This window comes from Jaculus jaculus, chromosome 9, assembly GCF_020740685.1.
Source record: "Jaculus jaculus isolate mJacJac1 chromosome 9, mJacJac1.mat.Y.cur, whole genome shotgun sequence".
In the NCBI taxonomy this organism is placed as follows: Eukaryota; Metazoa; Chordata; class Mammalia; order Rodentia; family Dipodidae; genus Jaculus; species Jaculus jaculus.
In genome coordinates this window covers 40254632-40271692 of record NC_059110.1, presented here as the reverse complement: position 1 = coordinate 40271692, position 17061 = coordinate 40254632, and the positions used below count along the sequence as shown (strand labels likewise).

General features: G+C 41.2%; 1 protein-coding gene and 1 pseudogene across 2 annotated transcripts in view; both read left to right on the top strand.

Annotated features, from left to right (window-relative positions):
• Trmt11 (tRNA methyltransferase 11 homolog) overlaps positions 1 to 17061 on the top strand; it is a 116621-nt gene that overhangs the window by 70037 nt on the left and 29523 nt on the right. The gene's annotated exons all lie outside the window — the stretch shown is intronic.
• On the top strand, positions 6634 to 7404 carry LOC123463607 (annotated as a pseudogene).

Below are 17061 nucleotides of genomic sequence, written 5' to 3'. Positions count from 1 at the left end.
CCTCAGTTCCTGGCAGATTGATTTCTTCAGACCTTTGCTCCCCGCTCAGAGCTATTGGTTGTGCGTCAGTGCTGTTGACACCTCCTCAGGTTACAGTGGTACTGTTCCGTCCAGATCAGCTGATGCCTGCCATGCCACTGAGGCCCTGGAAGCTAATTGATGTCACATGTTTGGTCTTCTGGACCACTTGGTATGACAACTGTATACCTTTTATTGCAAAAGCCGCTCAATCATGGGCTGATAGTCAAGGTATTTGATGGACTTTCCATGTTCCCTACCTTCCACAACCATCTGGAACTTTTGAGCTTGGTAAATTTGCTCTACATTTGGTCTGTGTTTTTTTCTGGCGATCCCATGCCAAGCCTCCTCACAAGGGTTCAGCACACTGCTTCACAATTAGGTCTGAATACTGCAGCTTTCTGTCTTTGTCAGATACTCGATTCATTGAACTTATTGGTTTCAATTCAGACAACTGGTGATTAATAGCTTGAGTCAGTGCCCAAGAAGGAATGGCAGTGGTATGGTGGCAAAGGATTGTTTTCCCTGGTATGTTTTGTCATTGCTGTTGAAGTAGGACAATCAGTATTCTAACTGGGTTTTTGTGTGCACACATACACACATACATGTACACACACATACACATATATACATATACACACACATTCACACAATATTTATCATGGTTTCTTTAAGTCTTTTGCCCTCTATATTTTCTTCTAGGTTCCAAAAAGTGTTATTTTCTTCTAATTTATTTTATTAGCAGCTGTGTTCCTCTATATTAATTATATGTATCCCTCCAGTCTTTTGTTTATTTATTTTGGCTTTTTGAGCTAGGATCTTGCTATGTACCCAATGCCATGGCCTAGGATTCACTATGTAGTCCATGCTGGCCTTGAACTCACAATCTTCCTGGCTCAGCCATGCAAGTATCAGGACTATCATTGTGTGCCACTATACCTAGCCCTAGCTTCTTTTTGTTTTTGTGTGATTTTAATGGGTGTGTGTGTTTGTTGGAGGTTGTACATGCGTGTGCTACTGAACATGCATGGAGGCCAGGGACAACTTTTCAGTGTTGATCCTCACCTTCCACATTGTTTGAGATAGGATTTTTCATTGTTTACTACTCTGTTGGCTAGGCTGGGCTAGCTGGTATGAGATCTGCTTGGAAATTCTCCACTTCCCATCTAGCCGTGGTCATGCTGGGATATAGAAGCCTGGCACAGTTTCTAGTTCTACATGGCATCTAGGGAACCTAAACTCAGGTACTCAGAGTTCAACAGCAAGTGCTTTATTTGCTGAGCCATCTCCCCACACCCTCAGCCTCTCTTTAATACATGTTCTAAGGTTGGTTTTATGGTGATTGGTTGGATCCTATGAGAGTTCCACATAAGAGTTCAAATCACCCCAGGTGGATTTATAATCTGCTTGGAAAGACAAAATCATTAAATAAAACAAGGCAAAATAAAGTATCACAGAGGTTTCAATGGAGTTTGGAGGAGAGCTTGTTTTAGAGTAGGTAGCCCTTTACAAAGGGTTTCCTGGAAGATGTGACATTTAAGCTCCTCCATTAGAAATGAAAATCAGTTAAGTGGAGAGAAGAGGCACCTAGCTGACTGGACATGTGGAACCAGTATGAGGACAGTTCATACCTGGAAATATGCAAGCCAAGTTCAGGAGATGGTACACAAAGCAAGGACCATTTATGTGAGGAGTAGAAGATGCATGGGATTAAGACATTCTCTGTGTGGTGGTTTGATTCGGGTGTCCCTCATAAACTTCTGTGTCCTAAATGCTGGGTTCCCAGCTGGTGGCAATTTGGGAATTGGAGCTTCCTGGATATGGTGTATTGTTGGGGTGGGTTTATGGATGTTATAGCCAGCTTCCTATGGCCAGTGTTTGGCACATTCTCCTGTAACTGTTGTCTATCTAATATTGGCCAAGAGGTGATGACCTCTGCTCATACCATCATTTCCCCTGCCATCATGGAGCTTCTCCTCAAGTCTGAAAGCCAATATAAACCCTTTCCTCCCACAAGCTGCTTTTGGTTGGGTGTTTTATGACAGCAATGTGAAGTTGACTACAATACTCTATCACTCTTAAGATTCATTCTGTGGCATTTCCCCTTCTACATGATATGTGTGTTTGGCAAGGAGACCTGACATGATTCAATACTCATGAGACCAGATCAGGCAATTCCAAGTTTATTACGATAAATTTGTGCTTGAGTTACTAATGGGATGAAGCTTCACTGCAACACTCAGAGATGCTGAGAACAATATTAACTGTGGGCGAAGCACTTCTGCCAGAACTGGATAGTGGATTCTCCACTTGTATAAGTGAGTGTGTTATATCACGGAGGCAAGACTTAAAGGAAGAAATAAGATGTTGTGTTTAAGAAAAATCTGCCACCAAAACAGGCCACTGTCACTATTTGAATTCAGAGTATGGAAGAAGAAAAAATTTCAATAGGTTTCTTTTCCTATTTAAAATAAAAAATACAGCTCCTTCCTTTTTCTTGTTTAAGTAATTATAATAGTATTTAATCAGAAACATAAAAATTATGAGGTAGGAAAAAATATGGGAAAAGTTTAAATTAAATCTGGGCTTTCATTTGTCTCTTTTCATTCATTAAAAAATGTTAGGCCCAAAAAAAAAAAAATCTCAATTTCCCTCCTTACTTTTTTACATATTCTTATATATTTGGCAGCATTCTGAAGAACCTCTTCCAGCTGTGGACCAGCCAAAACACTTTTATGAGGCTCCTACTAATTTGAATTAAGCTGACAAGAAAGTTTCACACAGAAATACTGCCAGACATGTCATGAGGTCGCTTGACATGTAATTCTGTAGTTTTATCTTTTGGAGCAATTGATTAAAAGTGTACTTTCTGATCTTGTATTTGTTAGCTTATTTTAGATTTTCAGAAATAGATCAAGAACATGAGGACAGCAGAACCTTGTTTTTGCTGTCCATCTGGCTTTCAGATTTAAGAAGAATCCTTTGGAATGGTAAGTGGGTTCAAGGGAGAGAGAAAGGGAAAGACTGGTGTTGCAATCAGGTTTGCATTGCTGACAGAAATCACCTAACCAAGAGCAGCTTTGGGGAAGAAAAAGGGTTTATTTTGGCTTACAGACTCAGAGGGAAGCTCCATGATGGCAGGAGGAAATGATGGCATGAGCAGAGGATGGACATCACCTCTTGGCCAACATCAGGTAGACAATAGGAACAGGAGAGTATGCCAAACACTGGCAAGGGTACACTGGCTATAATACCCATGAGCCTGATCTCAACAATGCACTGCCTCCAGAAGATGGTTAGTTCTCAAATCTCCATCAGCTGGAAACCTGAACTCAGAAAAACTAAATTTATGGGGGACACCTGAATCAAACCATCACAACTGGTATTGTGTAATGCTGAAAGTAAGACAAAACACCTTGTTGCTGGGTATAAGTGGACCAGGAGGCTCCATACTACAGCAGGGAATGTTGTCTAATGTAGTAGGTCCCTAGACTAGACCTGGAATCTTGTCAAATTGATCTCCATGTCCTTGTCATTGTTCTCAACAGTGAATGGGATGGCCCTTGTTCAAAGTTAGGGGTAGCAGGAAAAAGATAGTGTGGTAAACCCTTCTGAGTTAGTCCAGGGTGAACTAGGGAGCAGCTAACTATTTCTAACTGTGGTACAGTGTATTTACCATGTGTTTCTGATATTGGTAAGGAAATTAGGGTGTCCTTGAGAGTGTTGAAGCCTTTATCAGCTCTTGGATAGGCAGTAGCCCAGGAGCTAAGGTGATATAGACAGTCATGGTCACACAGTGTTTCCACTGAATTAGTGACCTTCTGGAATCTTGTCTTATGAATTTCCATGAATGAAACCCATAAAGTAGAGGATAAAATTTTAAATGTATGTAGTGTGTGGAGGTAGAGATTAAGATAAGGAAAGATATAGAGCTATTGCCCAAAGAGATCGCAAAGGGATTCTGAAAGTAGGAAAGGCCACACAAAGACATGGACTGAGGTCTTTCATGGACTGAATGGGGTTGAGCTAAAGTACCCTGATGCCAGGTTTCTAGGTAAGGGATCAGATTTTCTCACACTGGAGCAATCTTTCCAGAAATCTTAATCCTCCAGGAAGGCTATAACCTCATCTGTTCTAGAAAAGGGGAATTCCTTTAGGGGAGAAGAGATAAGGAAAGGCCAAACCTTTTTAACATTTCTGATCTTTAGGGAAGTGGAGAACTCCTTTAGGGGAAAGGAGGTAAGAATGACCCAGATTAGGGCTCAAGGACATTCCTGGTGTTTACTTTCAAGGCTCTTTTATCCAAAACTATCCTGATATGTTGACATATTGGACCTTGCTGATCCTGGAAAGGTGACTCTTCCTGGGATCAGCCAATTTCCAGAATTGTAAAGATTTACCTCTTTTAAATGTGTCTTTCATATGCTCACTAGCCAGTCTCAGTATTACACACACCATGCCACTTCCTTTTACATTCTGAGTCACTGTTCCTCTAATAATCACTGTATGGTCAAATATAAGGCAAAAAGGGAAAGATCCCGTACACTTTGGAACCTACCCAAATTCTTTACTTCAGTTCCTTAATTAAGCTACTCCTATGCCTGCCTACCCTGCTTTGCCTGATTTTTCTATAGAAATCACAAGTCTTTTTTTCTACATGTTTCCTCATTCCCAGCTGCCTGCTTCCCCCTACGGCCATGGATGGCATGGTACAGTCCCCTCACTTTGAGAATTGAACTTTTCACAATGGCAATGCTTCTGTAGTCGATTGCTAGGCCCTATGAGTAAGAATAAGACGTGTGTGTGTGTGTGTGTGTGTGTGTGTGTGTGTGTGTGTGTGTAAATATATTGTTTTTGTTTTTGAGGAAGGGTCTCACTCTAGTCCAGGCTGACCTGGAATTCACTATGTAGTCTCAGAGTGGCCTCGAACTCATGGTGATCCTCCTATGTCTGCCTCCCAAGTGCTGGGATTAAAGTCATGTGCCACCACACCCGGCTCAAGACCTATATTTGAAACCACAGGAATGGAAAAGAATTAGGTCAAGGAAGACTTCTGAGAGATGATGCATTTAAATAAACTCCTGAAGGAGACATGGAAGTTGCTGACTGACTTGAGGCTAGGAAGTGGTTGCATGCATAGGGAACAATGTCTGCAAAAACACATTTGGGTCATTTGGATAAAAGTTGTTACTGTTGTTGGGTGTCTGGAGCTAAGTGGATCAATGGAGAGGATAAATGAAACTGGAGAGCTCATGAGGGCAGATCATAAAGGACTTACACAACCTGGGGGACAAGATACTAGAAGATGCTCAGTCCCTATGGAGTTTCCACACCTGTGGTGACCATGAGAGCCCTTAAGGAAGCTTTGACATATTTCCAAATGGTGTTCTTGGCTACAGTGCTTGAATTCCTTGCCCTATAGTCTCCTGAAGAGCAGAAGTTGGGAGCTTTGCCATTTCTCTGAGGTCAGTTCACCCTCAGTTTGAGGTGTCAGTTCTTACATGTATCACATGTTATATGCACATTCTGGCATGTGCCAGATACCTAAGGTTGCGTGAAGCAAAGCTTTGCCTCCCTGGAGCTTCCACTTCTCCATCCCTAATGCTGTCCTAGGTTCCCAGTTGAACTGTACACGATACTTCCCTGTTCATTGCAACAGAAACCTCCCTGACCCTGACTGACAGATACTTGCTTCAGAGCCAAGAAACAGTCATGACTTGGCCTCCTGCAATGAGGAAGATGACTTTTATTGATTTTCCTCTTCACACAGAGCTGATAGTGCAGGCCTGTGGAAGAGCAAACTGAAGAAAATCAAGATGGTGGCTTGCCAGCTCATGTTTGTCCTCATCTCTAAGGAAAACACAACTGTCTCAGGGAGCCACTTCTCCATCCAAGACAAATGAGCCATTGAAGCATCAGGATTTTGAAACTGTGGTGATACACACACAGGAAATATGACTGATCAACCTTAGGAATGTGTCATGAATGAAAAATAGGTTGTGTTATCCATTTTAGAACGTTGCTTGGGTCCATCTGCTGGAGAAAAAATGGCTAGGACACCAGCCCTTCTCTTTCCAAGCTCCTTAAAGAAGCCTTCCAAAAGCTAGTGGCCTATATTGAGTCTCTATTTGTGGGCAGCCTTTCAACACCTTTACCAATGAGGAAGGCCTCATTCTTCTGGTCCTTGCTGGCTTCCTCTTTCTCTGCCTGGTTTTCCTTCATTGCTTAATAAATATTCCCCATATACTGACCACCAGCCAATGTGGACATAAAAGTGAATTAAAGGTGTGTTTCTTAGGTTGAAAAGTTACACATAGTCTTTGACTAAACAAATTTTTTTTATTTTTGATTTTTCAAGGTAGGGTCTCACTCTATCTCAGGCTGACCAGTAACTCACTATGTAGTCTCAGGGTGGCCTCGAACTCACAGCAATCCTCCTACCTCTGCCTTCTGAGTGCTGGGATTAAAGGTGTATGCCACCCACGCCTGACAAAATTTTTGTTATGTTAAAAACATGATTATCTCTCTGAACGCCCTGTTGCGTGGTGCTTGCTCTCTCTCTCTCTCTCTCTCCCTCTCTCTCTCTCTTTCTCTTTCACTCTCGTCTCTCTCTCTCTCTCTCACTCACACACAAGAAAAAAAATCACTTCCGGGAAGTTAAAGCCACACTTTCTCTGCTATTCTCGCTGCAACATGGAAGCTGCCAGCAGAATGGCTGAGCCGGTTTCTGGGGAGCTGGTATCGGTGGCCCGTGCTCTTTCTCTTCCAGCAGAGTCCTACGGCAACAATCCTGATAGTGAGATGGCTTGGGCTGTGCGAGCAATGCAGCATGCTAAAGTCTATTACAAACTTATTTCATCAGTTGATCCACAGTTTCTGAAACTCACCAGAGTAGATGACCAAATTTACTCTGAGTTCCGGGAGAATTTTGGGAACCTCAAGGTAGATGTATTGGACCCGGAAGAACTCGACTCTGAATCAGCTAAAGAGAAGTGGAGGCCATTCTGTTTGAAGTTTGAAGGGGTGTAGAAGACTTCAACTATGGTACTTTGCTAGGACTGGATTGTTCCCAGGGCTACACTGAGGAAAACACTATCTTTACACCCAGGATTCAATTTTTAGCAATTGAAATAGCCCGGAACCGTGAAGGCTACAACAAAGCAGTTTCTGCCAATGTTCAGGACAAAGAAGGAGCGAACTAAGCTGTGAGTGGAGAAGAGAAAGATGAAAATGTTGTTGACAGTGGAGAAAAAGAGGAAGAAGTCAACAGTGAGGGAGAGAAATAGAAAACTATCCAAGGTGGAGAAAAGAGAAGTCAAGAAAGACATCAAGTGGAGTATCTGAGACAGGCAGACAGGGAGCAGCACTCCAGGCACATGAGTCAGCTGAGCCCGTAAGTGTCACTGTGCTGTCTGTAGAGAGCTCTCTGGTTAAATGTCCTTGTTATCTGAGGATCCAGAAGGATCTTTCTAGCCAAATAATCATGAGCTTTCCTGGGTATTGCTCTGTCTAAATTGTTAGTGGAGTATGAATTCTTTCTTGATTTGTGGATTCTTGGTTTTGGTTTCTGATTTAAGTAAGAAATTTTATAAATAAATTGCATTTTGTTTAAAAAAAAAACAACATGATTATTCTGAGTCCCAAACAGGCATTTAAAAAAGAATACTTCCCAAATTCTGTTCTCTGGATGGGGTACTGAGTGAAATTGGGAATGGTAAGAGAGACAGGGTGTGGTATAATGCTGCATTTAATCTTAAAATAATTGAAAAAATGCCTGCTTTAGGGATCACCTGACTGGGACCCTTCCCAGCTTAGAAGCTGTTGCTGTATTTCTTTTCTTTTTTTTTTTTTCAAGGTAGGGTCTCACTCTAGCCCAGGCTGACCTGGAATTCACTATGGAGTCTCAGGATGGCCTCGAACTCACAGTGATCCTCCTACCTCTGCTTCCCGAGTTCTGGGATTAAAGGCATGCACCACCATGCTCAGCTTTGTATTTCTTTCTTTTTTAAAATATATTTTATTTATTTGACAGAGAAAGAGGGAGAGAGAGAGAGAATGGGTTCACCAGGGCCTCCAGCCACTGCAAATGAACTCCATATGCGTGCACCCCCTTGGGCATCTGGCTAATGTGAGTCCTGGAGAATTGAACCTTGGTCCTTTGGCTTTGCAGGCAAATGCTTTAACCTCTAAGCCATCCCTCCAGTTCTATTGCTGTATTTCTTAACATAAAATTTTCTTAACTTAAAAAAATCTGCTTTGGTGCATACCATTTCTCTTTATGTTTGAATCATGTTCTTTAACTGGTTTTGTACCTCCAATAAAGTTCCACAGCCATCTTTTTCATGCTTCCTCAGTGCTGTGTAAAGCTCCAGTCTATTTTGAAAGTTTTAATTCAAAAAATTTGAATAGGCAATAAATTTACAAAGCTTAAAATTCAAAACAGTTCAAAAGTGGGCCCTAAATGAAAATTTCTCTTTTTCCACTTCCCCACCCAGTTAGTCCCTTGGCCACCCAGCCTCCATGTCCTGAGACAATTGCTGTCGTACATGGCTTACCTCAATGCTAAACAATATACAGCCCAAATGTCAAGCCAAAATTTCAACACCCATGTAGAACAATGGCAAGAACAAAGGACCTAGAGTGAGATGACATATAACAGTCCCAATAGGACAGCTCTGAACTCATCTATGAAATCTAAGTTCTCATTTTTTTTATACTTTAAAAAAATTTATTTATTTATTTATTTTAATTTTTAAATTTTTATTAACATTTTCCATGATTATAAAAAAAATCCCATTAATCCCATAATTCCCTCCCTCCCCGCTGACACTTTCCCCTTTGAAATTCCATTCTACATCATATTACCTCCCCATCTCAATCATTGTACTTACATATATACAATATCAATCTATTAAGTACCCTCCTCCCTTCCTTTCTCTTCCCTTTATGTCTCCTTTTTAACTTACTGGCCTCTGCTACCAAGTATTTTCCTTCTCACACAGAAGCCCAATCATCTGTAGCTAGGATCCACATATGAGAGAGAACATGTGGCGCTTGGCTTTCTGGGCCTGAGTTACCTCACTTAGTATAATCCTTTGTAAGTTATCATTTTAAGATAAGATTATTAAACTTTCCTTCTCCTTCTTCTTTGGAGCAAGAACCTGTTGAGAGGATGTGGATGTATTGTTTTTTGTTTGTTTTTTTTGTGTGTGTGTTGTTGGGTTTTGTTTTGTTTTTTTTGTTGTTGTTTTGAGGTAGGGTCTCACTCTAGCTCAGGCTGACTTGGATTTTACTATGTAGTCTCAGGGTGGCCTCAAACTCATGGCAATCCTCCTACCTCTGCCTCCCCAGTGCTGGGATTAAAGGCGTGTGCCACCGTGCCCAAATCTCAGATGAATATATTTTGAAAAATTATTACTGAAGGGTTTTAAAGGCCATGGAAGAAAAAAGCTCAAAGCCTGATGTTAGCTCCATCAGGCAAGAAGTCATGCTAACTGAGTTTTCCAAGAAAGAAGCTCTTCTCCTTCCTTAGATCTTTCTTTCCTTCCTTCTTCCATCCATCCTTCCTTCCTTTCTTCCTTTCTTCTTTCTTCTTCCCTCCCTCCCTCCCTCCCCCCTTCTTCCTTCCACCCTCCCTCCACCACTCCCTCCCTCCCTTCCTCACTCTCTTTATTTCTTCTTTCCTTTCTTCCTTAGAAGCCTTTTCATTTATTTCAAAATTTCCCCTGCAAAGATATGGAAGGGGCTTTTGCACTCAGTAGGGGAGGAAGGATAAAGGTGGGTTAATTTTCTGTCAGCTTCAGACCCTCTCTGGGGTTCTCCCATCACCTCACTAGAAGTGGTGGTTAGGTGAGGACCTAAGCAAGGAATGCAGCACCTTTTGTGGCTGCCTGACCCATCACCTTTCAGGACAGTGGAGGCGTCCTTCCTGGCTGCCTCATTCCTCTAGCTTGTAGAGTGCTTTCCTGCCCACTATAGATAGTCAAGGCGTGTGAGCTGGGAGAAAATACAGACCAATGTGGGGCTCCAGACCTGATGTCACTATTGTCCTTCTAGCAGAGCGTGTCATTTACTTCAGAGGAAGCTATACTTGGGGAAAGAATGCAGACCCTGATGTGCAGTTTAGAGTGCATGTGTGAAGGGAACTGGCCTGATAGCCAGGGTCTGGAGCCCTGTTTATCCACAGAAGATAGGAAGCCAGGGGCGGAGATAACAGAGCCTTTCACGACTGCGGGCTTGCACCTGGCCCTGGAAAAGCTATGCTTGTGAGATAGGAGCCAGGGGTCTGGATCATTTTGTCTTGCATGGTGTAGGAATCATGGAAGGGACCAATGTTCTTTTATTCAGTGAACTGTGGCACATGGTTTTCCCTTTACAAAGCAGGTTCACTATAGACCGTGGATTCTTAAGAGAAGGTCCAAGTTTAGCACGCCCCTATGGCTTTTCTGTCCTTCCTTCTCTCCCTCAGTCCATGTGGCAAGATGGAAAGATTACTCTACAGATAAAAACCTGATGGGTACCTTTGTTTGTCTTGAGTTTCTGATGTTGAGAACTGAATTCTTAAATCTTAAATAACCTTTGAAGTTACTTATCTTCTATGATATGGAAAAGTCAGATACTTTGTGGAGTGTGTGTTGTGGTGAATTACATATGTGGGCAGAAGCCCTGGTTCTGTTAGCTGCTCCACTTACAAGTTTTAGGAGACTTAGAGAACTCCATAGATTGGAACAGATTTGGTCTTTTTGGTGAGTGTTGAATCTAAATCAGAATTGTGAACACTGTAAATCTAGAAATCACACTGATCATGTAACCAAACCAGCTTCTTTGATAAGTTGTTTAAAACCCACTGACACCATGAACTTTGTCAAAGTTTGGGTTTAACTATTTTAAAGTGGCTAAAATGCTTCTGCCCAGGTAGTAATTAGTCTTCAGGAAAACAGAAAATGTGTCAGCAAAACTATTGCCTTCAGTCAGTCAAAGGGACCATCTACGCATGAGGTGGTTTTAGCAGCTTGACAGCCATGCCCCGCAAGGATCCTAGGTCAAGACCTCCAGCCTGAGAGATTACTTCTTCTAATAGAGCACCTTTGCTAACAGCCAGGTGAGGATTGGAGAGGCTTAACTCAGAAGCTCCATTCTCACTGACATTTCAAAAGGCCATGAAGATGGCTGAGCTGTCTGGGTCTTGTTACTCTGCCCCACACAGGCCAAGGAGCCTGCCTGAGGTGTGGAGAAGGAGTTGAAGGATGGATGAGTGAGCTTGCTCCTGAGCCCTTGCTCTTCTTATTGCCCTGTGCTCTCTCTACTGAAGAGTCAAAGATGAGTCAGACAATAGCTATACTACAAATTGGCCTAGTTACTAATATTAATTTCTACATTTCTGTATACTTTAAAGACAATGCAAGTAATGCTACTTCAGGGCCGCTGTTTACTCTCCCAGCATATGTTAGAGCAGGCATCCCTTGGCTAAAAAGAATCTACAACAGCTTATGAGAGCAGACAAAAATCACAAATATTAAGAGAAGCAATTATAGGGTTGGGGAGATGGCTCAGAGGTTAAAGACACTTGCTTGCAAAGCTAGACGGCCTGGATTCGATTCCCCAGTACCTACATAAAGCCAGATGCACAAAGTGGCACATGTGTATGGAGTTTGGTTGCAGTGGCAGGAAGTCCTGGCATGCCATAGTTCTCCCCTTTCTGTTTCTTTCTCATTCTCTCAAATACATAAGTAAATAAAAGGATTTTTAAAAAGAAAAGCAATTGCATAGAACAGAGGCCAAGAGTGAGGAGATTGAATGAGCTATAGGACTTGTAATAATAGTTATGGTAATGCTACAGATGTGGATTTGTAATAAATGACTTATGAAATGCCTAATATTCACAACCATCTCATGCCATAGGAATTGCTGCATCCATTGCACAGATGAGGAAACAAATTCAGACATTAAACACTGTGAGATTTGCTAAGTGATCATGTTAGAGCAAAGTTTGAACCTGTGTCTGACAGGACAGACCTTTGGCTCTTACTATTATGAACCCTGATCAATAGCTCTTAACCACTGTCTCCTCTAGACTAGTTTTCCTTAAGACAAGAGCCCTGGCTCGTTCATTTTGCTGTTCTCAATCCCTGCTGGTATGGAACTATATGTTGTCATGTGTAAAATATATCTGAGAAAAATATTCAGAAAATGTATTGAGGAAAAGAGGAGGAAACTCATGGATAATAGAAACATGAGCAAGAACTGTGTTGGGTGACCATAGTGACTCCATGTCCAGTGTCGCTTTGAAAATTACCTGACAAGCACTGTCAAGAACCAAGGACTAGGTCTGGAGAGAGTGGTTAAGGTGCTTGCCTGCAAAACCAAAGGGCCTCAGGACCCATATAAGCCAGATGCACAAGGTGGCACATGTATCTGGAATTCGTTTGCAGTGGCTGGAAGTCCTGGCATGCCCATTTCCCCCCCTCCCCCACCGCCGCCTCTCTCTCTCTCAAAATAAAGAAATAAAAAAGGATTATATAAACCCTGAGGATAGGATTCAAAAGCATTGTAACTTCAGGAGCCAGTTCTGTTTTCTTCTCTTGCCTTTTTTCATGCTATAACCTAACCTAGACCTGGGTTTAGGATTGTTACCATACTTATTAAATTTAGAAACTCAGATCAAAAAATAAGATGTAAATATTAAGTAATTTTTTTTCTGAAGGGTTAGTGTTGATTAAGATTTGAAATATTCCCTCCCCCTAGCAAAGGCTCATATGTTGAAGGCTTGGTCCTTAAGTGGTGGGTCCAATCATTAAGAGTTGATTGGATCCTAGAGTTTTGATCAAATCCAAGGAGGATTCATAATATGACAACATTATGGGGAAGTGGGACCTAGTTGGAGGAAGTGGGTTGCTGGAAACCTGCTCTGGAGATACAGGCCTTGTCCCTGGACCTTCCTGTCTGTCTTTCGAGTACCCACGACGATCCTCTGCTATGATGCTTTCCCTCATCACTGCCAAAAATCAATGGAGCAAGCCAACCATAGATGGGAACTGGAAACCAAAATAAGTCATAATTCCTTTAAGTTGGTTTTCTTAGGTGTTTGATCATAGCAACCAAAAAATGGGACCTTAGCTACTCTGTTACCCACAGCCTCTAAAAGTGCTGCACCTAAAATAGAACATCTGCTCTTTCTTTTCTACTTTTATCACTTGCTCTTGGGCTCAAGCTGTCCACTGAAAGAACTAAAATGCCAGAGGGACTCTGTGTGGTACCACCATCTTTCCTTTAGGCCAATTCCCTCCAGAAAGAAATAGGCATTCCCAAGCTGCTCATAATTCAGTCCATCTGTGGCAAGGTACAGATCAAATGTCCTGAGTTAGCTCTGCCTGCTCCAAGGTGTGGTTAGTCACTGTTGCAGGTGAGGATCAGACCTGGGGTCTATCTAAGATGCATCCATTAGATGAGTTTCAAAGTTTTGCTTTTTTTGTTTTTTTCCTTTAGGTTGAGAAATAACCCACTCCACTCCCAATCTGATGACAGACATTGTCCCCTTTGAAGGCTTGCTAGAAGTCTGAGTCTAGCAGCACCGTGAGAATGAAATATTGGCTTCTTGCCTGTGTTCAGATCAGAGGATGAAAACATTGTCTATGATGTGTCTGTGCTTGGGGCGTGGGATCACGTGGGTCTGTAAAATCCACAATATGTGTTATAGAGGCAATTTCAACCTCCTGCACCACCAAAGGCTTCTAAGAGCTGTCAGGAGGTAAGTGGTTTCTAGTTACTGCAAGTGCTGGTGAGAAGCAGTATCAATGAAAGGTGGCATATCTTACAAGAAGGATCACAGATGTGTGCACCAAGGATGGCTCAGTTCTGTCACTTTACTTTAAAAGTTTTCATTGTCGGGCTGGAGAGATGGCTTAGCGGTTAAGCGCTTGCCTGTGAAGCCTAAGGACCCCGGTTCGAGGCTCGGTTCCCCAGGTCCCACGTTAGCCAGATGCACAAGGGGCCGCACGCGTCTGGAGTTCGTTTGCAGAGGCTGGAAGCCCTGGCGCACCCATTCTCTCTCTCTCCCTCTATCTGGCTTTCTCTCTGTGTCTGTCGCTCTCAAATAAGTAAATAAATAAATAAAAATTAAAAAAAAAGTTTTCATTGTGGATTGGCAACATTAGTATTGCCCAGGGTCTGTTAGAAATGCAAAATTTTAGAACTTATGCTAGGCCCAGATCTGATCTTTATAAACATTAAAATTTGAGAAGCAAGGCTCTAAACCCAAGTTAACCACATGTTACGTATCTACTAGCTGAGAGAAAAGATGACTAAGACTAAGGTCATTAACAAAGTTCTTAACTGTCATCAAGGTTAATCATTTGTTTATTTAAACTAAAATGGCTTGCTTCCTTTGGAACCATTTACTGGACTATCAGTAAATCCTTGCCTTTAATTCTGAAGTTTCCTTACTTTTTACTTACTTGACAGTTTTCAGAATGAATTAAGCCTCAATCTATTCCTTTAGCTGTTGGCTTTGGTTTTATCTGCCAGATAGCTACTTCTCTTTTGGCATCTTTCTCTTTAGAAACCTGTGGGTAGGTGGGGCTGTCAGCCAATGTCTGCTTTTCTCTTGTGGCCTGGGTGAAATGGGACCCTTAGGTGTTCTTTCAGATGAAGCTCATTTATTGTTTTCATGATAGATGAAAGGATCAGGGGCTTCCTAGATCCAGAGCTTTTGGCTTGTTCCCAGTCGCTAACGACCTGGTTATTTCATGTCTTCTTGTGCTCTATTCCATAGTCTTCTGACACAGTCCATTTTTAGAATACCTTTCTATTAGAATTAAGCTAAAGAACCCCAGTAAGCCAGACCTGATAACACATAACTATAATCCAAGTACTCATGAGGCACAGGCAAAAGAATCTCGAATTCAAGGTATGCCTGGGATACATAACAGAGACGCTGCTCAAGTAAAGCACAGACAAAAACAGCAAAGAACCTCAGCTGAAGAACAGATCTATGTAGTTCATTTTATGGGCAATTACAAGTTTGTTATTAATAAAAGGATATTTATGCATCACTACAACCTTGCTTTTTGTTTCATTGCTTGGAAATCAGTTACCAGTGATGGAAAGGGGCTTTATAATTAGTTATATTTTTTCTTCATACTTTGTTTGCATATTATGTATGCATGTATCTTTGAAATGCACTAATAATCACCGGGACTCTGGAAGTTCATATTTCCATGGTAACATCAAACATCCTCATTGTTAAGTCTGCATTTTTAAACCTTTAAACTTGTTACCAGTTTCAAAGTGCTCTTTATACATTCTAAGAGAGTGAAAAATGAGCTCTAGAATATGAAAGAAAATAAGTATAACAATTTATCATATAGAAAACACATAACAATCAACAATAGATATTACTGAATTAGGAGACTTTATGCATATGGCCTCATAAAAACTCATATACTATCACCATAGAAGTATTTCTTTATAAATTGAATAAACCAAGCCCCAAGAATAACTAATATATAGCTCCTATTATGTAAGTAAACTGTTTTTAGAAAAAAATTGACATGGATCTTAGTCACACATTAGCTCACTGAATGTTCAAACAATGGATGCCTTCCACTCATTAGCAAATTACAAATAAATATTTATTAGCTATGTATTCATTATAGATAAAGAAAGAATATTTACTGAGTGGGTTAATTTTCTCATTGCTGTCTCCAAATGCTTGACAAAAGGAAGAGTTTATTTTGGCTCATATGTCGAGTCTATTATGGCAGGGAGGCATTGTGATGAGAAGTTCCAGCTATGGTAGATGGACTTGAAGCAGCTACTCACAGTCAGGAAGCAGAGACAAGCTGGTACTTAGCTCACTCTCTCTTTTTATTCAGTCTGTGACCTCAGCCAGTGGAATGGTGCCACCTACACTCAGGGTTGGACTTTCCATATCCTTTAAGCCACTCTAAGAAACACCCTCACAGACACACCTAGAGGCTTTTTTACTAGGTGATTCTAAATTCCTTCAAGTTTATAATCAAGATTAACTATCATACCATGTGGCAAGTATAGAAGCATATTCGACATTTTGTAGTCTTTTATATATAATAACGCATATGCAAAGTGTTATGATCATCCAGCTCTGGGCAGTTTGGTTTGTGGATATCCATATCCCAGCCCAAGTCAGGGTCTCAGTGTCTGGACCAGACTGGCTTGAAACTTGTTGTATAGCTCAAGGTGACACTGAATTTAGCAGTTTTCTTACCTCGGCCTTGTTGATTCATTTTCAGTTTTGTAATTTTTTTTTTCCCTATAAAAGCACGCTTTGTGGGCTGGGAGTATAATTCAGTGTTACAGTGCTTGTGTGGAATATGCAAGGTCCTAATTTCTATCTCTATTACCATAAACAAATCTTTCTCTTGGGGTTTGAGGGATGGCTTAGCAGTTAAGGCACTTGTCTGCAAAGTCTAAGAACGCAGGTTCAATTTCCCAGTATCCATGTAAGCCAGATACATAAGGTGGTGCATATGTCTAGAGTTTGTTTGCAGTGGCTAGAGGCCCTTCAAATAAACAATTCTCTCTCTATCTGCCTCTCTCTAACAAATAAGTAAATAATATATACATATTATATATATGTGTATATATACATATTATATATACATATTATGTATATATAATATTCTATCTATCTATCTATCTATCTATCTATCTATCTATCTATCTATCTATCTATCATCTATAAATCCCTCTAGGCATGGTGGCTCATACTTGTAATTCTAGCACTCAGGAGGCTGGCACAAGAGTATTGCTAGGGTGAGCTACATAGTGAGGTTCAGGCCAGCTTGGGCAAAAGAGTGGGACCCTGCCTCCAACATAAAACACAAAAAACTCGTGACTTAGTTATCTTTGCATGTTAATTAACACAGGAAGATATGTTATGTTTTAGATATCCACAGTCAACCTTGTTGTAACAAGTAGACACAGTATACAAATACAAAACTTCCCTGAGAGTGTGGGGAAAGTCTTATTAATTTTTATTTTCCATTAATTGAATTCAATGGAACT